Source organism: Tasmannia lanceolata, unplaced genomic scaffold, assembly GCF_043159265.1.
Source record: "Tasmannia lanceolata isolate RefF3 unplaced genomic scaffold, GAP_Taslan_0.1 ptg000003l, whole genome shotgun sequence".
Taxonomy (NCBI): Eukaryota; Viridiplantae; Streptophyta; class Magnoliopsida; order Canellales; family Winteraceae; genus Tasmannia; species Tasmannia lanceolata.
Genome location: NW_027518680.1, coordinates 19754280 through 19777840, shown reverse-complemented (window position 1 = coordinate 19777840; position 23561 = coordinate 19754280). Strand labels below are relative to the sequence as shown.

General features: G+C 38.9%; 1 protein-coding gene, 1 long non-coding RNA gene and 1 pseudogene across 9 annotated transcripts in view; 1 reads left to right on the top strand and 2 right to left on the bottom strand.

Annotated features, from left to right (window-relative positions):
• Positions 1 to 732: 732 nt before the first annotated feature.
• On the top strand, positions 733 to 4673 carry LOC143853536 (uncharacterized). Of its 2 annotated transcripts, XR_013237161.1 has the most exons (6): positions 733 to 2707; positions 3000 to 3191; positions 4031 to 4184; positions 4307 to 4370; positions 4477 to 4541; positions 4628 to 4673. It is a non-coding gene; the product is annotated as an uncharacterized LOC143853536 (long non-coding RNA). The 2 variants fall into 2 exon arrangements; XR_013237162.1 differs by lacking the exon at positions 3000 to 3191.
• The window catches only part of LOC143853485 (golgin candidate 1-like), a 112754-nt gene continuing 91101 nt past the window's right edge, over positions 1909 to 23561 (bottom strand). For all 7 annotated transcript variants that reach the window (XM_077363331.1, XM_077363295.1, XM_077363290.1 and 4 more), the window contains one exon: positions 1909 to 2697. The gene's annotated coding sequence lies outside the window, so the exon portion shown is untranslated. The remainder of the gene's footprint in view (positions 2698 to 23561) is intronic.
• On the bottom strand, positions 4815 to 7504 carry LOC143853468 (putative pentatricopeptide repeat-containing protein At5g52630 pseudogene; annotated as a pseudogene).

The window sequence follows — 23561 nt, the reverse complement described above, 5'->3', positions numbered from 1 at the left end:
CATGTATAGATTACTGTCATGCAGAGAAAGTTTTGGCCAGATACTGTATTTTTGATTTGGGAAGAACAATATGCTGGGAAGATATAGGTGGTGGAGGAGTATTGTATAAATATTATTGTGTTTTTTTCTTGCTTTGTGAGGGAGGGAAGTTAAAAGGTCTAATGAATTATTGTTTTTTTGGAAATTGTATGATTGCAAGGGTAATGATGATTTCGGATCTAGAAAATGTGGAGGGTGTTTAATTTAGGATTGGAGGGTGGTATTAAGTGTAGTGGGGATAATCTTTCTTGGAAATCGCCAATAACAGCGGGAACTCTTCAAGAAATGGTTAAATATCCTGTCATCTACTTCCATAACACATTCTTGTTGGATTTGGCTTTTGGTACTCTCATGGACGCCCAAAGTGATTCGGCCTCCTCTGTTTTTGGCTCTTCGAAGCCGTCAGTGGCCAAAAAGAGGAAATTGCCGGTGTACCTATTTGAGATGGAAACGGCTTTAAGCACTTTGAAAATTTTAACTTATTTGGAGGAGCGTGCGTAGATATTCGCCTACACAAAAAGAAATTGAAAAGGTTTCTTCAAAGATGCTCTGGAAATCCTTTAAAGAGGATGCAAGCAAATCACCAGAAATGGTTTTTAGGTCTTCTGGTGTTTGGAAGATTGAAGAGTCTCACTCTCTGTTGCACACACATGACACATCCTCTATTCACCGAGCTTCTGAAGGAAGTAAGGCGCCTTCGATGGGAGAAGCAGAAAAATGATTGAGGTCCACAAACTGGAGGCAATGATCTCCAGAAAGAAATCATCGGAAGAAAAAACCCCAGCTAATGAGGAGATCGCGCTGTTGGCGCATGATGAGGTGTTTGCCTCGGAGGTGGTGAACCTTATTTTGGATTTAAAGAAATCTGCTATATAGCTTTTTTCTTGCTTTGTAAGGCAGAATGGTGGGTGCTTTTTCGAAAAGGTGGTTGGAAAAGAATATGCGTGGTAGGCCTCAATTTTATTTTGCTTAAGATTTGGTCTCTCATCAAAATGGGAGCTTGATAGAATTTGACAAATGTATAGATTACTATCATGCAGAGAAAGTTTTGTCCAAATACTGTATTTTGATTTGGGAAAAACAATATGCTGGGAAGATATAGGCGGTGGAGGAGTATTGTATAAATATCATAGTGCTTTTAGTTTACTGGACTGGTGCTGGCTTGTCGGCCCAGTCCGCTTTAATATTTTGTAATACAGATTGGGACCACCGGTCCCGACTGTTATCCTAATATTAATGCAATATGTTATATTTCAAAAAAAAATCCTATGCCTTCTCTGGCGAGCCTACATGTCGGGCATTTGACTTGCAGTTTCTTTTGTTGACTTAGCTCAATTAGCGAAATCAATTGGAGTCTTATGCCTCTTTTTTTTCTTTTTTTTTTGAGAAAGATAACTTAATTAGAAGAGGTAGAATTCAGAGGAGATGGATTGAGCCGAGCTGCCCCCCTGCCATTGATAAGAAAATAAGGCAAAGCAAACATGAACGTCTCTTAATCTACAGGTTCTTTGGCCAAGGAGGAGGTTAGTAGGGATTTTTAAGTGGAGGGGCAACCTCTGCCCTTACTGCAATTGAGCTTTTCTGTATATACTATTTTTATTTTGAATGAAGTTTATTATCTCCTTAATAAGAAATATTATGAGTTTTTGTTTAGATGTTTTCTGATTCCCTTCTGTTTCCTATGGACCTATGACAATCTTGGCCATTTGCTGTTTCCTTAGTTTTTTTTAATAAATTCAGTATTCATTGTTGAGGAAAAAAAAAATCAACAACGTTTGCCAACCCCCAAGGACAAACATCCTGCCTAGAATTCCAAGAGATTGCATTGAAACCATTACATGCCACCAAAAGGCAACCTGGAAAGCAAGATTTAAAAGTCTCACCTCCGTGTGATCTGAATATTTAATACCAGTGGGCCTGGGAAACACTTCCATGCACCTTTTTTACGATAGTGCATCTTTGTCTAGCACAGATTTATTTTGGCCACGTGCTTTTGACCCCATCTTACCTCACAAACATAGGGTAGCTAGACAGATGTTTTTCCTAATCTTCTGCTTTAGTCTGCATGATTCGTTGAGATAGATACATCCCAGATAAAAACTATTCTGGTTCTTTTAATGATTCACTCCAAGTAATACATCCTAGATAAAAACTATTCTAGTTCTTTTAATGATGCAGTCCCAGTACTGTTGAGAGTATTGGTCTTGGATTACAGGCGAATGCTGGATTTGTAGCGGCTGATATTGAACGCTCATCAATTATCCTCTGTGGTAAAGCTTTTGCTGATGCTGATCGCACAAAAGACGCACTAGCTGCAGTTGCTGCGCCCGTTATATCTGCAGGGGGGGAGGTCTTCCTCAATCTACTTGTTTTTTACCTTTTTTATTTGAATGGCTATGATCTACTTGTTTTTAAGTTCAGTTTTCACTGTGCGGCTAGTAATTTGGTTTCAGCATTTGTATCTTTTTAGGATCCTGGTGTCTGGTGACTCCGTGATTCTGGTGTTTGCTCCGGAGAGTACCATTCAGAGCTGCTGAGAGTTGCGTGATGTACATTCCGGTGTAGTCTTGTCTTCTCAGGGTGTTGCACCTTTCTTTCGAACCAAAGAGTCCGGTGCACCATATCTATACAAAATGCCAGCTTCCGTGATACTTGCATCTGCTGATAGGTAATGAAAGTCAGATACTAGTTTCTTTTCTTTTATTATTATTATTTTTGGTTATAAATGACTACTATACAATCATAGACAGTCTTTCTTCATGAGCAACAACTAGAAAAAGATGAAACGGACTCGTGAAGAAAAAAACTAAATGATGATACGAATGAACTCTTTGCCAAACAAAAAGAATGTTTTCAACCCTTAAATAAAGCAAAAAGAATGATTTCGTATGTTTTCAACCCTTAAAAAAAAGCAAAAGAATTATCCATTTATTATTCAGCAATTTCATATCTGAATTCAGGTAAAAAAGGGCAGCCCGGTGCATGAGGCTCCCTCCATTGAGGGATCTGGGGAGGGTTAGATGTACGCAGGCTTACCCTTGCTTTGCAAAGAGGCTGTTTCCGTGACTCGAACCCGTGACCACCAGGTGGCAGGTCACAATGGAGCAACCTTACCATTGCGTCAAGGCTCGCCCTCTCATATCCGAATTCTGGTATTTTCATAAAATGAATAAACTTTCAAGAAAGAAAAATGATGATTAATGCTTTTCTGTGAAATAAGCAGAAGTTGTTTTATTTCAATTTTAAGTTCTTAATTTTTTTTTTGTAAGTAAGCTGGGATTGAACCTCCAACCTTAAGTTTGAAGGGTAGAGCCTTGACCAATTGAGCTATACTCAAACACCAAAAATAAAATTCAATGTATTGGTACCAGTCGGGAAACGATCCCACTATTTTAAAATTCAAACTACCAGTGGATTACCCGACACAGGATGTTAAAAAACGGGAAATTGACTTGCTCAAAAACAAAAACAAAAACTAAAAATAGGATAGAATGGAAGAAAATGATCCATGTAGACGACGAACCCAACTAGTGTTAGGAGTAGACTTAGTCAATTTGAGCTGGGTAGATCCTTTCACCTTCTTCATGAAAATTTTCTAAAGGATTCATTAGCCGACCCCAACTTGTTTGGGACAAAGGCCTAGTTGAGTTGAGTTGAGTTGTTTAAGATTGACTTTCCTGTATTAACAAATACTAAGTCCATCTTTAGTAATATAGACTGTTCTGATACATGCTAAAACTTTCAACTTAAGACCTTTTTTTTTAATGGTAACTTTCAACTTAAGACCTATTTGAGTATAGTGGTCGTAATGTGGTTATGTGATGGATGTTGGGGAAGAAGTAAACTGCTTACGCCTTTTTGTTTTCCTCTAACTAGTGTTATTATTCTCTGTATTTACTAAGGAACCTACTTGATGTTGTATTGACAAGATTGTTCTTCAATCCTTGGATCGAAGAAGCAATTGTTCTTAGTTCTTCTTTCTGAAGTGCAGTTCTGGTTCCCTTCCTCGCATATCAAAGCTCTCTCCCCGTCAAGCAGCATATCATTTTCTGGCAGGATAGCATAATGGCACATTTGTGCCGGCATACAACAAAGGTCCCTCACCTCTTGAACCATTTGAGCTCGCAAAGGCACTTCTATCACAGGTCAAAAAATGAAAACCTCTTTACACCTGTCTTGTTTCATATACGTGTTTGCCTCCAATTCATAAATTTCTGATTTTTGTTACGGCTGTTGACGCAACTTCTCTTCTGTGGGATCATTTCAGGTGAAAGACAATGGGATTCCAACTTTTTTAATTAATGTCAATGAAGGCGAAAAGCTCGTAACTGGTAAGCCAGAGAGGAATTTTCCTGTAATTCACAAGTACTCCTTTGAAGCCTTTCAGAGATTGTTTCTGGGACATGTTTTAAGGAACTCAATTTTGTGGGTTTTAAGGAAGGACCGGGTTAAATTAATGGAATCAACTCTATCAAAGAGCTTACCACCATTTGAATCTAAAGGTAATGATACTTTACCCTCAATTTTTTCTTGTTTGTGTGCAAACAAAAATCATCTGTTACATCAATTTGTCCAATTTTCTCTGCAGCCGGAGACCTCGATGGAAAGTATTCTCAATGTCCCTAACCCTCGAGAAGGCTCATATTGCTCATCATGTTCTGAGATAAATAGTGAATACTCTGGGTTAGGATTATCTTAGCCCAAGTAACACCCACCTTTGAGTGAGTCATACAAGTCCACAAAATCCTCATAAACGAGTCGCCTAACAAACTGAATTATTCATTGGTGCAGATGTCTTCATCAAGTTGACTCTCTGCTCTTGAATAAATGTTTATTTTCCCAAAACAAAGCTGTATACATCCCCAGTGCAATTCATTTCAATGGCAAAATCTCCCCTTTGAAGATGACAAAAAATGCAGTCAAGTATATGGTCTAATCTGTAAGTTCAACAAGGGCTCAGTTCCTCAATACAAATCCAACCCCTTTTCCCAGTTTGAACATCTAGAGATTGATAATGTAAATAAAATTCCCAGATTTAAATATCAGAGAGTTGCTCCTCTATTTCCCTTAAAGGGGCTCCAATATATATATATATGAAAATGAAAATCCCATCACCAATAGTCGCCGCAGGAGCATCCTCCGGCCTCAAAGCGGTGGAATCGATTGTTATCACTTAGGACAATAGTCCTTGCTGCACACTTCGACACAAACTTGATTGCTGTATGATAGTCTCCACACACACGCAAGTTTTTCATGACCCGAATTGGCCTTTCGGGAGGGAAGGTGATGAGCACAAATGCAATTGCCAACCTCTCACTATGATACTTGATTGCCCGCTGCTTCTCCTCACCATCCAAATCACCCAAAACAAAAGTTGTATCAGCAATGTACCCTGCCCGCTCCATTTCCTCCCCTAAATCCTTCAATTTTTTATATATCTCTTCAGTCATTGGATGAGATAAATCCCCAGATGCAAAGGTGTGAACCCTATTGCCCTCCTCAACCCAACTCAAACCAGTCTCCTTTTTCAAGCCTCGGTTCTGTATCATCTTTCTCGCCCTTGCTGCCTCTTCAAATTTCCCAGCGGCCGCATAAGCATTTGACAACAATATCTGCATTCCAGTGCTCACAGTACCCAACTCGAAAAGCCTTTCGGCTGCAAAAGTGGCAGTCTCTGTGTCACCGTGAATACGGCAGCCAGTCAACAATGCACCCCACACTGATTCTGTGGGCTCCATTGGCATCGACTCTATAAACCCAACAGCCTCAGGCAATTTTCCTGCACGGCCAAGCAAGTCCAACACGCGTATTGCTGAGCCCCAGGCTAGATCCCATGTTCACGCATCTGCCCAAAGTACAATTCACCCTCTTTGACTAGCCCAGCGTGACTACAAGCAGTGAGCACACACAAGAAAGTAATGAAATTCGGTTGAACTCCAATGACCCCCATATGCCTAAAAATTTCAAATGCTTTATGCGTGTGTCCATGTTGTGCACACGCAATTAGCGTTGAATTCCAGGCACCAAGATTTGTACTCGGCATTTCCTCAAAACACCCGATAAGCTTCTTAAAAAACCCCACACTTTGAATACAAAGAAATCAAAGAACTTCCCACAAAACTCGAGGAATCAAAGCTAGTCTTCACACATAGGCAAAGTACTTGCGACCGGAATTCGAGAAGAGTCAAATGGACACAGACCCAAATCACGCTTGAGAAAGTGAAATCATTAACATCTAAATTGGCAATCAAAGCCCCTTTAAAAAGCCTCAAAGCCTCTTCATCCTCACCCAATTGGGCATAACCGTAAATCATTCGACTCCAAGAAACCACATTTCTCTCAGGCATTTCATCAAACACCCGATGAGCATCATGAATTTCTCCACATTTCGCATACATATCGACCAACGAGCTACCCACAAAGACATCCGAATCGAAACCCGTCTTCACCGTAAGGGAATGAATCGATCGGCCCAACCCAATACTAGATAGGATGGCGCAGGATTTTGTCGCGCTAGGGAAAATGTGGTCATCAGGTCTGACCCCATTTTCAATCATACAACGGAAGAGTTCAAGTGAGAGATTTGGGAGCTCGTTCTGTGCAAAGGAAGAGATTACAGTGCTCCATGATGTAGAGAATTTGTGAGGAATTTCGTCGAACACTTGGCGGGCATCATTGGGACGTTGGCATTTTGAATAGAAGTTAATGAGGTGGTTTGAAAGGAGGGTGACTTTTTGTACGCCGGATTTGATAACGTGCGCATGGACTTGTTGGCCTTTGGGTAGGGATCTAGAGGAAGAGAGAGGTTGGAGGAGAAGACCGAGATTGCGGTAATTTTGATCGAAATTGATTGGATTGGAGTGGTTCTGTGAGAGATTTGGAATGAGATTGGGGTTTGAAGAAGGTTGGAGGGATTTTTTGGAGATTTGAAGGAGCATCAGGGCTAGGGTTTTGAAATTGAATTTTGGAACTTCATTTTTCTTGGTGATAAAATTAAGGGAAAAAGAAGACGGGCTTGTGTCAATGTTTTCCCAAACAGCTTTTCTAACGTTGCAAAGTGTACTAAAAAAATTAGGGTTGCTAAAAAAATTAGGGGTGGTTATTCGGTTTTAACTGAACCGAATAGACCGAAATTTGAACCGAAATTCTCCGAAACCAAACCGAAACCGAACCGATTAAAAATTCGGTTATTCGGTTATAACCGAATTGTGGGAGAAAAAGAGGGAAAAAAATCAAAATCTCGGTTTGGATCGGAGGGCTAGGATCATCCGATCGAAATGATTTTTTGAGCACAACCTAATTAAGTTGTGATCAATCAAATGGACGGTTTTGATCATCCTACGGAGTGCATATATAGCACTCTTTTTTGAAAAAAAAAAATGGTTTTCATCCATAATTTCAGTTATTCAGTTAACCGAATTTTTTTGTTTTTGAGATAACCGAAACCGAAACCGAATAACTTAATTTCCCAAAAAAAAAGCCAAACCAAACCGAAAAGATAAAACCCAAACCGGTTCAGTTCGGTTCGGTTATTCGGTTTTAACCGAATAATGAACACCCCCAATATTTGTCATTTTATTAAAAAGTAAACGAGCAGCTTAGGTGTTATCTTATAGCTCGAGATTGAGGCACTACCTTGTTTTTTTTTTTAAAGATGACAAGTTTCATTAATTATTAAATTAGCATTCGGGACCAGCAGTCCCTGCCTGCAATACATGGATAAGAGTAAAACAAAACGGGTGTACCCAAGACCATTTCTAATTGCCATACCCCTATAGAAGATACGTCATCAATTACTTTCATCCCCTTCTCTTTTCCTTCACACATCTTTAACCCCTTCAAAGTGTTCGAGAAAAAACTATATTCTCCTACACCTTTGCCCTTAATCTAATTTCCAACAAAACTAGCTTGCGAACCCCATTCGAAAGGGAAAGGGAGTTTTTCAAATGCAGAATAGGTGGAGAGTATCCCTCAACAATAACCAGCCTAAAGAGAGAGTCCCTCAAGCCAAAATCAACAATGAATAATCTTCAGGAATTGGCCAGGTTTGCCCAACCCTATTTGCATTGTAAATTTAGCCTCAGTGATAGTACCAAGATAACAAAATACCCAGTGATAATGTTAAAAGGATTCTTAGAGCTTCTTTTTCCATACTGCTTGTCAGCCAAAACTCCTTCAAACATCAAACTAATTCTTTTTAGCTCTAACCTTTCTTACCAATCGCTTCGGGCCGGAAAGCGATTATATAGGGTTGGTTCCCTCGGCCCTGTTAACCGCTAGTTCCTTTTCCATTTCTTTACTTTTCAACAAAGATGAGATTGCCATGGTATGGAATAACTCTTTTGTAGCATCCAGATTTTCCTCATAGTCAATTCCAAAGACATCCCCAATTGCTAGAAGTTTGTGCATCTCCTCATCCGGGACGGCTGTATCCTCCTGCATTTCATGAAATTCCTGGGGAATGGAAGTTACCTCCATTTGTTCTTCGTCCGAACCTAGTCGTTTTCGGATTTCCATACTAACTTCCTGGTCAAGCGTGTCCCTAGATTCCTCAGGGATTCCTCCTGAGTTTACTAAGATTTTCTCCAGTCTATCAATCTCTGCTGCCCTATTCTCCTCCCATCGTTGACGTCGTACTTTCCCCCCTTCTGCCAAAGCCAACTGAAAGAACTCCATCTTATAGATCCGAATGAACCCTTCCTTGGGATTGGATCTTCCTGACAAGAGAAGGAAGCACTCTCTGTTTTCATTTGCCTCCAACTTCAATTGTTTCCATTGTTGCTTCAGAAGTTTCATCGAGGTTTCTTTGGGGTCGAGCAGACTTCCGACGTGAGCTGTTCATTATATTCCAGCTCCCGAAGAAGGCGCAAGTCACCAACCTCAAAAAAGTCCGCCTCCCACATCCCAAGGGAAGAAGACGAAGAGGGTATTAAGGAAGTAAGAGGCCCAAAAGGTTTATCAGAATCCTTTAAAAGAGAAGCAAACATCACCACCAGGGAGTTGTTTCTAGTGCCCCCTTTCTTACGGAAATTCAAGAGGTTTCTTTTAAAGAGAGATAACCCTCCTTTCATGGCTGGGATGAAGTTTTTCTTGATTACAACGCCCTTCCCTTTATTGGAAAAGCCAGCTTTTGGTGGCTCTGAGGCTATTACCACCACCTTATCATTCAGAAACCGTGGTTTATTTTTCTTATTTCTTATGAAATAGGGGTTTTTGATTTAGACCGCTTTGTCAACTGCCACCAGGTGAGTACTGCCATCAGATATATCTTTTTTTACACCTTTTCCCATAGGGATACTCAATTTAGCTTTTGAGGCCTTCTGACCTGTCTTTTTTTTTTTGCTAACCTCCGACCTTTCTAGTGATGGGACTGGAAATTGTAGCTTATTTCCCAATCCCGAAACTTCTGAATTTTAAAATTCAGGGATAGGTGGGACAAACAGTTGCTTTATGCAAGGAAAGACCAAACTACCCTCAGGATCAGCCGGCGAGGCTCCGTTCACCGACGATTCTACTTTTGGGAGAACGTCCACTGGATTTCCTGCCACCGAGTCCACCCGTGAAACGTCAGCAGGGGGCTCTACCTCCATAAGGGATTTTAAGTGCTCCTCCACAGCTTAATTCTAATGGGGTAAAACTTGGATTCTACTAAGATATTTATGAAGGCAGGCAGGCAGTTCCATAATGGAGTTAATACTTTCGCAGATGCATATTCCATACAATGATCATAGCTACCCGACAATTGGGATTCCAAGACCTGTCCAAAATGTTGACCCGATAATTCTACAATTGAGAGAGACTAGGCATGAAGCGGAATATTTGAAAATCTCAGCCGCACAGTCCTCGCCCCAGTGTTAAGGGAAGCAGACCAATGTTGTAGAGATTCAAGATATCCTCCCAAAGCATCCCCACCTTTTCTGAGAACAGTGGTGGCTTGATCTTCAGAATCAAAAGTTAATAGTAATAAAAGAGGGCTTAAACGGAAGGGTTTGCTCAGCTGTGGCAAACCCCATTGTCTTGTTGCCCAAAACCAGTTAGAGCCCGGTCTCTCAGGGTGCCTACCAAACAACTTTTCAGAGCCCTTTTTCTATCGTTGACTACCTCAATGGGTACAGAGATTACTGAGTAGCCTTCCCTGGAGGAATCAGGAAAAAGGTTATGAGGCATTTTTTGGACCCACATCTTGCCCGAGTCTACCTTTCTTCCAGGATCTACTCCTATTCTGAACTTTGGTTCCATGCATTTTCTGCACATGTTCCTCAGACCAAAGTTAAAGTATAAGCATTTGAGGCACTTCCAGTCGCTGACACTGTGTTTTCGTTCGCTCCCCCATCCTTTGATGTTTTGATTGTTAAATTCCCATCTTCTATACGTTGAACCCAAGTCCTCCTGGCTACCAAGAGATCTGGAATAAGATCTAGGGGGTGCCCAAGAAAGCTCTCCATTTCTCCCTTGACTGAGGAAGATTAAGGATCGTTGACAACAACTTTTGGAGATGTTAAGAGTATAGAAAGCTTTTTGTGCTGAATATCCACTGTCCATTAGATCTAGATATGAAGGGGATATCCATTCTAGATTACAGTCGCAAAGACCTTGATGGGAGGAAGATGGACCAGCCAGGAAATGATCTTCTTGTCCGTTGGAGGCATTCCGGAGGTTGAAAAAATTACGAACCGACATCATCTTCCCTCTCACCATTACAGCAAACCCCTCCCACTACCATGTTTACTCACCTTGTTCTTTTCTTTTTTAACTGCTCCCAAAAGATTTTGGGGAATTGTAGGGTCCGTTACGTGGATTTTAGAATCTTGGATTTCCTTAAAATTGTAGATGGGAGAAAAGAGAAGAAAGAGACCGGCCATCGTTTTCTGATTTATTGCTCTTCTTTCAAACAAGAAGAGATCCATCATCCTATGTTTCTAGGTTTTAGAAATCTCAGGATGGGGGAGAGATTTGATTTCTAAAACCTGGATTTCTTACTTAAAATCCAAGAAACGCTGTCGGGACTCCAGCAGCTTGATCATGAACCTTCTTTTACACGGGTTTCAAACTAAAACCTGGATTCTAAAATCCGTGTATCCAAACGGTCCCATAATGTTAATAACCTTTGACAAGTGGTTAAATAATAAAAGACAAGATGATTAAGTGCAATTATCAAAACACGACTGTTAGAATATCAATAGCAGAGAAGCATGTTTGGCAACCATTCTCCACACATCTTCTCTCATCTTTTCCCTTCTCCAGAATGAGAAAGGATGAAAAGTTGAAAGATTCTATTCCGCCCAGAAATTATATGATGCCTTATGAACACCTAAAGGTCATACAATAAAGGTACCACCTTTGATATTTGATCCAACAACTATTTTTGGATCAAATATCAAGGATGGGATTATGAGTACGTGTTCATAAAGCCCTCCATCAAACCTATTTCTGCCCATTTCTCGGGGCAGGGTGAACAGTTTTCACCTCGTTTTTTCTAAGCCATGTAGATTTGATTCTGACATTTGGATTCCCACAAGATTTAGATTTGGATTTCTGACATTTGCAATTGAGATTTATAACTGGACCGGATCCTTTGATTTCCAAATCAGCTACAATAGTGGAAAAAAATCTGATTTTCTCTGCGAGACATTGTTTGGAAATCCATATTTGTGGCCCCTCTTTGATCCTCGACCTTGCTGCAGCAACAGAAAGACGCCCCTCCCTCCCTCTTTGTTACAACATGAGCATGATGATGATTAATGTATTTTGTATCCAAAACTCAAATTCAAATCCAAGTACAAAAACATGAGGTATCCTGTAGACACCCCATTTTGACCGTGCCCTAAATCCTCCAAATTGTGCAAAACCCCATCAAATGAATGAATTAGGGTCCTAAACTTCACCCTAGGCTAGGTTAGGGTCTCACCAAGGTCCCCGCAAAATTTCGTCGAAATCCGAGCGCGTTTGCCTAGCAAACGAGCCGAGATAGTGTCGCGGTGCAAAGCCAGAAAAGGGGGGTGAAATTATCCTGAGCGGTGCAGATCGTGATCCAAATGGGACACGATCCGTCCGTGTGCTCATCATTTTTCTCACGCAAACCGCGCGCTCATCAAACAATAGTGATGTTATCAATTTCCTCTTTTCCTATAAATATGTGTTTAACCCTCACTTAAAAAAAATATGGGTTTTCCTTAATCAAGAGGGAGAGAGAACGAGAGAAAATCCCCAAACCCTTACTCCAATCGATTTGTTTCCTCTGGTCATCTTTTCCGGCAAACTTCCCTGAGTTCCGGCCTAGTTCCGATCATTAGTTCTTCTTCATTTTTTTTTTTTGCCTCTGCTATTGTTCTTCTTCTCAAACCCTAACTCTAGCATCAAAGAAACCGTAGATCTAGCTTTTGCAAACTTTCAAACCCTAATCTTTGTTGCTCATCTTTGCTCTTCATCTTCTCCGGCTAATCTAGTCTAATTCCGGCCAAGATCCGTTATCTTTTCCGAATGATTTTCTCTGTCTTGATCATCATGCTCTGTAGCTTGTTGCTCTGATTTCTTTAAACAGTAGAAAAAGAGGATCATCATTTTCTTCCGCAACTTACACATTTTTAAGATCCGATCCGTCAATCTCCGGCCGCGATTCCCTTTAATTTTGGCTGCTGTGTGTAAACCTCATTCTATAAACTTACTTTTTTTTTCCATTTTTGAAGTTCTAAACCCTAATTTTTTTTTCCTCTGTGTTTGCAACTTTAGATCCAATATCTTTTCATCATCTTTTCATTTTTTTTACTAGCTTTAGCTTCAGAATCCTAGACTTGAGTTTTAAATTCTCATATCGAAGCCATAAATCCTAAAAATGAGCCTTTAAATACATGATCTGTGGCATATTCTCAAAGACAACTTTAACAAACTATCTAAATCCTACATCTGCGCATTTAACTGCTAAAGTTGATTTTCTTTGATTCGTTCTACTATAAATTGAGCATTACTTTATACGGATCTGCTCAAAGATTAGTAAGGGGATAATTTTGGCTACAAACAGGTATGTGAAAAGCTTATTTTAATTTTAGTGATACTGGTATATGTCTGTGTTTATTATAATTTCACTGGAATATCTTGATTTGATTTATTTTGTGAATAAAAGTTAATTTTCTACTTGTCCATTTGATTTGATGTTTAGCAGAAAAGGTACATGATGATTTTTTTTATTTTTTTTTTACCTCAGATGAGATTATTTGGAGTCAACATGATTTAAAATGTTATATTCAGACATGTGTGTTGTTTATTCCTTTTGAAAAATTTTGAATAAAGATGAAATGTCTTTATTTTGTTGTTTGGTGTCATATATCCTTTCTTTCCTTATGTGTTAACTTTTAAATTTTAAAGAGTTAATGTCTGTAGCCGGTAATGGTAGGAGTGAAATGAAAATTAGTTTTGTATGATTATTCCTGCTTTGAATTTTATGGTCATTAGAATATTACAGTGTAGATTTTTGAAGTCCTACATATTATGTATGAAGAAACGCTTGTGAGAAATTAGTAGTTTTTTTTTTTACATTTTAATTGCATGCATAGTGTATGGTAAAATGTTTGTAGCTTATTAGTAGATTCTAAATTTTTATAATGCCTGTAGAATTGTCATATTACATTAGTTGCTTGTGGGATAGCTATCTAACTGTTACGGTTATCTTTACTTTAGCTTTGTTTACATGATTATAAAAAAGGTACATATAATAGGAAATGATTTTCAAAGTTTTAGTTTTATAAGATGACATTTCTTTGCTAGTTGGATGACCCCAAAGGAAAAGATTAAGAAATAGTCGTAATAATAAGTTTATTATAATAGTAAAATTTAGTGCACAATTTAGGGTATAGCCAATCAGTTTAGAGTTGTATCTTGATTTGTATTGATTTTCATAAGTAAATGAGTACATAGTTACAAGGCATATTTTGATTTCATTTTTTATTATTTATTTTATCAAATGCTTCTTTATGCTCTTCATGTTTGATGTCTTTATCTCTAAAATTAACCATGAAAATAACTTGGACAATATCCATTTCTGAGTGAATTTACTGCCCCGTACTATCATGTTGTCTAAATTGTCATTTATTTAACTAAAATTTATGTCTAGCCCAAAAATGATCAGATCTAATGTCAATACCATTAGAATCCATATATAAAGTAATGACATCGTGGAATTTAACCTGTTTGTATTTGTTTTCTTCATTAATCACTTATGTTCATCATCTCAAGTCTTTTAGTTCGCACCTGTATAATCTTCTTAAACTGTTGGATTTGTTCATGGTTTGCAAAGCAAGAATAAAATTTTTTACTCTAGAAATGAATTTTAGAAGTCATCTTACATAAACCATAATGGTAGAGGAGAAAATTAAGTCACTCTTGGCTGTGATTTCAGATTAAGGTGACCTTTCGGTCCTTGGTTGTCATGATTATATTTGCGTCTATTCTGAGCATGATCTATATATTTTTTTTATATAAGTATATGCCATAGCAAATTTGAATTTCTTGAGGATAAATACTCTAAGAGGGATGTGTTCAAAAGCTTGTCTAACACAGGGGAGGAGGATAAGAAATCACAAGACAGTCATATTGTGGTCGTTTCTTATATGTTTGATGTGCATTCTTGTTTATTAAAGAGGACATTAGTTATAATCACATTTTATTTTGATGGTTAATTCAAGCGTGTAGCTGGTGCCTATAAAGTTTTTTTTTATATATATATCCTATAGTCATGACTCATCTTTACTTTGAAGAATATCATTGTTGTAGTAAAAATTTCAGGTATGCATACTAACTTATGTTTTCTTTTGTAAATAACTGTCGAGAATTATGTTAGGTAAGCAATATAGTATGGACTTAAGGAATAAGCTTGTCCATTCATATAGGTCATGCTCTGATTTGTTTTAGGGATAATATTTTTCCTTATTCCATAAGTTCAATTCAAAGATAATGAAGCTGATTTTAATTATTTGGATAGGAAATATCATTTTCTTTATTAAGATTAATTATATTTGTATAGTGGCCTGAATGTGTCTTTGAAGTAATATCTTGGTGTTTTTCTAAAAATGAATGAGAAATGAAGAGACATAGTTATTGTTCCTATTACTTTCAGCTTACAAATCTATTAGCACTGATATCTATAGTTGTTCCCTACACTTTAATGTACTTTAAAGGTAATTCCTGTAAATTTTAGGGTCTTTTCTTCGGCAAGCATTTTGCTTTGTTACACAGACAAGAAATAAATCCCTTTCATTTTTCTGCTATGTCATAATCTGAACTTCATAGTTTGATAGTGTTGTGTGATGCTTATGTTTTGATTCTTCTAGTTCATTCTTTTATATATTTAGTGGATTTTTATAGGAAAATAAGGTTATATGGAAAGCAAATTTCCTTTTGTACTTCTTATCTTCAAACTGTTAATTTATAATTTTTATGAAGTGCCGCAAAATCATGTTCATTGTCATTTAAAAAAAAATGTATAATACAACATCTGATTTTTATGACAAGAAGAGGGGATCAGTATGTCTGCCTAACTTGGTGTTTAATGCTTCAGATTATAGCTTGTAGAAGAAAATTGAAATGGACTGTATTGTGATATCCTCTTTCTTCCGATTTATGGTCTTATTTACGTTTGTTTCAAGTAGGATAAGACAATATATATTTTAGTTCATTAAGTGTTGAAGTGCACAGCATAATGGTTGCTATTAGGACGAAAAGTTAGATATAAATAGGGTCTGGTCTTTATTTATATCTCAAGTCCCCAAGTTAAATTTATTGTCATAGTTTTATTTTCACATTTCTGGTCTTACTCAGTCATGTGGAAGTCACTAGTCTGCAGATATTAGTGAAATGATGGTAAATTGCATAGACATAAAGAGCTAGTGTTATATACATATTATTTATCGTGCCTACATATCAGGTTTCATAAATTTGTAATGACTTTTTAATCTTTGCTTTGGTGCTGATTTTGTGAATTAGAACTTTGGTTTTGAGAATCTTTTGGATTTGCTAGTGATAAGAGTGTATGTTTCCTACTCGTTAGATTGGTCTTTCTTGAATTCCAGTAAGTATGTCATGATAACAATATTTATAACAATATCTTTCAAGCTTGTTTCTTCCCCTTAATTGTTAGTAAAGTTCTCCCCGTCCTACAAGTCTTTCTAGTGGGCAGGGCGATGAATGTGTTAGCCCAAGCCCACCATTAGGGGACTTGCTTAGTCCAAGTAGCACTCCCCTCTTTTATTTAAGAGACTTACCAAGTCTTTTAGATGTGTACTCTAAACATTAGGAGCCTTATTCATTGCATGGGCAATGAAAGAGTTATCTAGAGCTCCATTTAGGGAGACAAGCTATGTCTCGTTTAAACAAAGTCACATCCTTTTAGAGAGACATGTTTTGTCTCGTAGAAAAGCTTACCCTCAGGGAGACAAGTTATGTCTCATGCAGAGAAAGTTGTATCCTTTAGAGACAAGCTTTGATTCTGTCCAACCTCTCATCAAGTCATGTGATTTTATCCAATTCTTGCAAGGCATAGGATGTTGTCCAACCCTTGCAGAGATGTGATTCCATCCAGTCCTCCCCGCAAAGCATAAGATGTTGTCCAACCTTTGGGAGATATCAGGAGCCTTTCCTACCCTTATGATGATAGGATTCTGTCCTCTTAAATCAAAACTCAAAAACATTTGAAAAAATCTGAAAATCCAAAAATCTCAAAAGTTTTGAGTCATTGAGAGTAGTTAGGAAAATCTGTTCCGAACTACGTTGGCTTGATCCCTTTCCACAGGGTACGTAGTGCAGCTTGGGATCTATATCCTAAGTCCAGCGAAACCTTTAAAAATAAACATTTCAAGCCTTCCAAAAATACAAAAATTCTTCAAAACATTTTCAAAAAGATCTTCCCCTAGAGTTAGGGGTCTGTCCTAGATGTTTGGGGTGTTTTAGAGTTATGAAGTTGTCCTGTTTGTGTTGATATGATGTGTCTTGTCGTGTGAGTGTCCCTAGAGTTAGGAGGCCTCTAGTCCTGATCGGTTAGACATTTAGTCGAACCGATGGCTAGACTAGGAAGCATTTAGTCAGCCCATGATTTTTCTTAGGATGCACAGCCTAGTTACACATAGGATGTAGGGCCCACCTGCATTAGCTTAAGGCTAACCAACTTGCATTAGTTAGGGCATATAGAGAGTCATAAAAATTACAATTCACATGAACCTAAGCAATTGTACAAAAAGCTTTAAAAATCAGTCGAGTCTAGTGGATCAAGTCTAGGATAGCGGTTCTAGATGGTTAGACATCGTAGTTTAGAATAGGTCATCGAACTACGTTGATTCTGATTCGAGTATTGCATTAGAGTTTTAGGATTTGTCTTCTCGAGTCGTGTATAGAGTTGAAGTGTGTTGTGTGTTTTGTTGTGTTTTCTTACTTTCATGTACAGATCCTATACTTTTAGCTGTAGCATGCATGTGTTTGCACACCAGAAATTAGACACCAATTAGGTATGACATTCATAACATAATTATTCTTTGGTGACACTTATTCCATTTCTTTTAAGCGTGCTTGTTAATCATCTCCGAGACATGCATGATTAGGTAAACGTCTTCTCCGAGATATTCGTTCCCATTTCATATGACTTTCGCCCAAAACTCTTCAAAATCAATAAGTAAATGGCATAAGAGACCAGGTGTTTACACTTGGGCGGATGAGGTGCTCTTCGGACCTTCCAAATTCGTAACAAGGCACAAATTTGGACAACATCTTATGCTTTGCGGGGAGGACTGGATGGAATCACATCTCTGCAAGGGTTGGACAACATCCTATGCCTTGCAAGAATTGGATAAAATCACATGACTTGATAAGAGGTTGGACAGAATCCTAACCCCTAAGATTGGTGGTCGGATACAGAAGTCATTTGTCATGCTTACAACTCAAAGAAATTTTTCACTGGTGTTATTGAAGTAAAGGAGACTGGTACAGTGGCTAGTGGAGCAGACATGGAGGTCACTCACACTAACTTGGCCATTTCTTCAGGTAAACAACTAACTTTATAAGATGTAAAGTAGTTACTATTATTTTGGTATATGCACTTTATTTATATATGGTAGAGTACCCAAGAATTTTGGTGAGGACTTAGTGACCTACCCTTTGGAGAATGATCGATCATCCTATCAGGAAGTGATGAGATCTAGGGACTCTATGTTGTTGGCAGAAGTCATTCATGATGAAATGAGCTCTCTGTTAGAAAATCTAACTTGGCAGCTAGTCGATTTGCCAAAAGGGGCTAATACTATGGGCTGTAAGTAGATATTTGTATGTGATTATACAAAGTTTGTTATGGTCTTAATCAAGCACCAAAATTGTGACATCAGAAATTTGACAACGTAGTAAAGAGCTTTGGATTTCTGACAAATTACTCGGATAAATGACTTTACTATCTTTTTTTGTGTCGAATAAGGTCATGATTATTTGCTTGAATGTAGATGTTGATTCTTGTTTTCAATCTCTCTCTGTGATGAGTAATGTGAATCTAACATTGGGTAAAGAATTCGACATGACAAGACCTGGGTGTTGTTAACACCATTCTTGGTATGAAAGTAAGTTTTTGAAAGGCAAGGAATCACCCTTGGCCTTGCCCATTATATGAAAACTACTTTCCTTTTGGGGATGCAGTGAGTGCAAACCGATTGAGACACCATTTTGATTATACCAAGAAGTTGATCTCTAAGGCAGAGATAGTGTGTGGATCAGTTACATTATTCTAAACTGATCGGTAGTATCATGTTTGTTATGTGTTGCACTAGACCAAACATAGCCTTTATAGTTGACATGCTGAGTCATTTGACTAGCACTCCTGGCCATGAGCATAGAAATGCCCTTATGAGGTTGATGAGATACCTTTCGTATACTTAAGAGTATGCTCTGAACTATGGTGGCCATCCACTTATTGTGGAAGTTTATTCTGATGTATCATGGGGCTCAGAATCATAAGACAGCAAATTTATTGTTGTTGTGTGGAAATTGAATTGGGACTTTATGCCCCAATTTCAGCTATAGATGAAAGCTAAGGGATAAAGAATCTGATTATGGTTATGACATTTCACTGACCCGCTTAAAGATTAGTTCATTAGTGGGTTAAGGATTAGTTCCTTATGTGTGTTCTGTGATAATCAAGCTACAACAATGGTTGTGAAGAACTCACTCTTTAATGGTAAGAGGAGACATCTTAGGCTGCAACATGCCATATGCTGATTTATCTCAAGAACACGGGATTATCACTTTGATTGATACGAAATCGAAGGATAATAGGATGAAGCTCTCACAACAGGGACTAACCAAAGATCGAATATTCAAAATTGTAGGGGAGATGGGGTTAATGACCGTGTAGACATGCCTTAACCTACATCCATGTTATTTTGAATTTTCGAATCTCCCTCTGTTTTGGCTAAGATAGGCACTTGATATGTTTCGATGATGTTTACAGTTGTTGTATGTCATTCCACATTTGATGACATGTCCTTTTTTGGGAAAGGTTGTACATTCCAAACTTGATGATACAGCTTAACTCAAATATGGATAAGATGACTGTAACATTCCAAAAAGAAACATGAAATGATTCTTTACAAAAGAAACTATTTGGTCTTGCTTTTTTATTGAAATTTGACAACTAGGAATGGTTATTTGCAAAAGAAGCAGTTTAGGTCTTGTTCTTTATTGAAACTTGACAATGATGCTTATGGTAAGAGTGATAGTGATACTTTTTCAGTCATTTTGAAATTGTACTAAGTTCTTCTTCAGGTAGAACTAGATACTTTCGTGAATTATGGAATTTTACTAAGTTTTTCTTCAGGTAGAACTAGATACTTATTTTCACACAAATGATTGGATTTATTTTCATGAAATCCATATTTGGTAATTCACAGGGATTGGCGAAAAAGGATGAGCTTGTCTTGATTTACACTTTGATAAAGATAACTTACTTAAATCTTCTAAAGTCATAAAGACTATGCTTTTATTTCAGTATGTATAGAGTTCACTTTTTGTAGAACTTTATTTTAGATCTCGATGAGAATCATACCCCATGAATGAATTCCTCTAAAATCAGTGGGGTTCACTTATATGTGAAACTACCTTTTGGTTGAGTGTAGCTTGTTGTATATCTAAAACTCTTGGTTTGTCATAAAAGGATTCGTGTTTTCAGTTGGATTACAGATCTTTTATGATATAGACCATATGGTGATGTGGATGATTCAATATTTTGTTTTGAACATACACTATCTATCTATTGGATTGTGCTATATGTAGAACATAGGAGGAGATTGTTGGGTATATAATATAACCCATGTATGTTCTAATATAAGCCCAATAAGATAATGGACCGGTGTAGTGGGCCTATTTGGGCTAGAGCCCACTAACCTATTAAAACCTTAGTGTATCTAATATATATAGGGGCTGGAGGCAACAAACTTGGTATTCCAAATTAGATGCCTTGGGTGTAATGCTTCAAGCAACCTCTTGCTTGACCTAATTACTCTAACAAGCATCTGTATTCAGCTTGTGCTCTCCTGGAATGGGAGGGATCCATCTGCACGACTTTGCGACTTTTTTCTTTGGCACGTGCTTGTAAAAAAAAATTGTGTGATATCTAGTTTTTTATCATCATCCAAGTCCCATAGATTCAGACTTTCCATCTTCTGCTTAATGTCAGTTAGAATATCTCTGAGAATCTTTATTGTATGGGTACTTTTGTTTTTGAAAACTCTCTGATTTCTCTCCCTCGATAATCTGTAAATCGACGATCTAAATGCTAATTTTAGAGCAGTGGTACTATGAGTTTTGCCTTTCCATGAATTTTGAATCCATTCTTCCTCTTCAGAAAGTGATCTCTTGGTAGCTCTCCTTGGGCCACATCTCCACAATATTGATTTCCAAATCCAAGATGAGAATCCACATCGGAAAAACAAGTGGTCTATGGTTTCCTTGCTACATTTACACAGAACACAAGTGTCATCAACTCCTGCTTTTCGAAATATCAGATGGTCTCTTGTCAGGAACTTTCCTTGAATTGCTTTCCAGGTAGGGAGAGCTTGCTTAGGTATGTGGCCCGGAAACCAGATAGTATTAGCCCTTGGAGCTACTGCATTCTTCTTTCTTATGACATTCCAGGCACTTTTGACCGTCCGTCACCAACTGGTTTCCATATCAGTTTATTACAACGGTTATCATGAAAGAGAGCATTGGAGAGGATAGCTTTTTCAGTCTTCAGAGTGGGCTTCTCGATGAGCGGGTGCCAGTCCTCATTTTAGTGGATCTCGTCTAATGTCTTGATAGAGGAAAGAGAGTGATCGACTCTTGATTTGGAGATCACATTTGTGAGAACTCCATCTGGATGCCAAGGTTGGGTCCAGAAGTCAATTCCATCTTCCTTACCAACTATATAACAGACATTGTTTTGGAGAAGATCCCTTGCTTTGAGAATGCTACGGAAGGCCCAAGAAGGTTTACTTGGAGTAGGAATGGTCCATAAATTTCTTTTTTTTTATGTTTATCCATTTTGGCCAAAGGGAATTGTTGTCTTCGAGCAATCTCCATAGCAGCTTCATTTGAAAAGCAGAATTTATGTCTCTCCGGCTACGAATTCCCAAACCCCCTTCATTCTTTGGGTGGCATATGGTCTCCCAGGCCACAATATGAATTCTCTGCTTTTGGTCGCTTCCTGCCCAGACGAAATCCCTGCATAACCTTTCCAGTTTATCCATTGTGCCCTTAGGAATGTTGAAAGAGGAAGACCAGAAAAATTGAAAAGCTTGAATGACAGATTTCACCAGCTCAAACCGACCAGCTGAAGATAAAAATCGATTGCTCCACCCATTAATCTTTTCAGAGACTCTTGAGAGAATTGGGCACAGTCATTTGATGTAAGTCTGGTGCTTGTGAGAGGCAGACCCAAATATTTAATTGGCAATGTAGCGGCCCCCATTCCGGTTAACCGCTGCACTTCCCTAATGGTGTTTGGTGGAGTGAGCTCCACCACAGCCCTGATCTTCTCCGGATTGGCTTCTATCCCTCTTTTGCTTACATAAATCTCAGGAATTTTCCCGAGTTGACACCAAACGTGCACTTGGTGGGGTTGAGCTTCATGTTATGCTCCCTTAGGACGTGAAATGTCTCTTTTAGGTCGAATACATGATCTTGCGCGCTCTGGCTTTTGACAAACATGTCATCTACATAGACCTCCATGTTGCGGCCAATTTGTTCTTCGAAGAGCTTGTTTACGAGTCTTTGATAGGTTGCCCCTGCGTTCTTCAGACCGAAAGGCATGACGCGGTAACAGTACGTGCCCTGGTCCGTTACAAAGGATGTTTTTGATACATCCGGTTCATACATTCTGATTTGGTTGTATCCGGAGAAGGCGTCCATGAAGCTTAGTAGTTCGTGACCTGCGGTGGCATCTATCAGTAGATCGATTTTTTGGAGCGGATAGCTGTCCTTAGGGCAAGCTTTGTTCAAATCGGTGAAGTCAACGAAGGTCCTCCACTTTCCGTTGGCTTTCTTTACCAATACCACGTTTGTCAGCCAGTCCGTATATTGAATTTCTCGAATGAAATCAGCCCTCAAGAGCCTCTCCACTTCTTCATTGATCGCTTGCGGCCTTTCCAGGGCAAAGTGTCTCCTTTTTTGTTTCACGGGCTTGCAGGTGAGGTCAACACCGAGTCTGTGCGAGCTGATCTCCGGATCTATGCAAGGCATGTCTGCGGGAGCCCACGCGAAGACGTCTGCATTGTCTCGAAGAAACTGGGTGAGGTTCTGCCGGGTGCTACTGTCCACAGAGATGCCGATTTGGATGAACTTCTCGTTATCGCCTTTGCACAGAGGAACGGAGATGAGGTCCTCGGTGGGTTCATTTACTTGGTCTTCTTCTCTTAGATCAAGTAGTTCAATTGGCAGTGATTCCAACACATTTTTGCCTTTGAGTGCCATAGCATAGCACTCCCTGGATTGTGGTTGGTACCCTCTGACTTCTCCCACACCATTTGGGGTTATGAATTTCATTTTTTGATGGTACGCGGAGGCAACAACACGGATGAGATTCTGGCGGGGTCGTCCCAAGATAGCGTTGTAGACCGACGTGGCCCTCACTACCAGGAAGTTGACTATTGCGAAAGCTTGACAAGGCGGTTCCCCGACGAGGACCGGGAGTTCAATCTTTCCTTCCACTTTAACAATTTCTCCTTAGAAACCGAACAGATCGGAGTTCGCCGGCCTCAAGCGGTCGTCTCCTATCATCATCTCTTTGAATGCATGATAATAGAGAATGTCGGCCGAACTCCCGTTGTAGACGGGGATTTTCTTTAAATCCCAGTTCGCAACGAGCATGGTTCTGACCAGAGCGTCGTCGTGGGGGAGTATCAAGTTGTCAAGATCTGCATCTGAGAAGGAGATCTCATTCTCTGTCTTCATCTTCTTGCTGCATGTGTGCACGACATTGGCTCAGCGCGTGTATGCCTTTCGAGCAGCTGATGACGTGCCCCCAG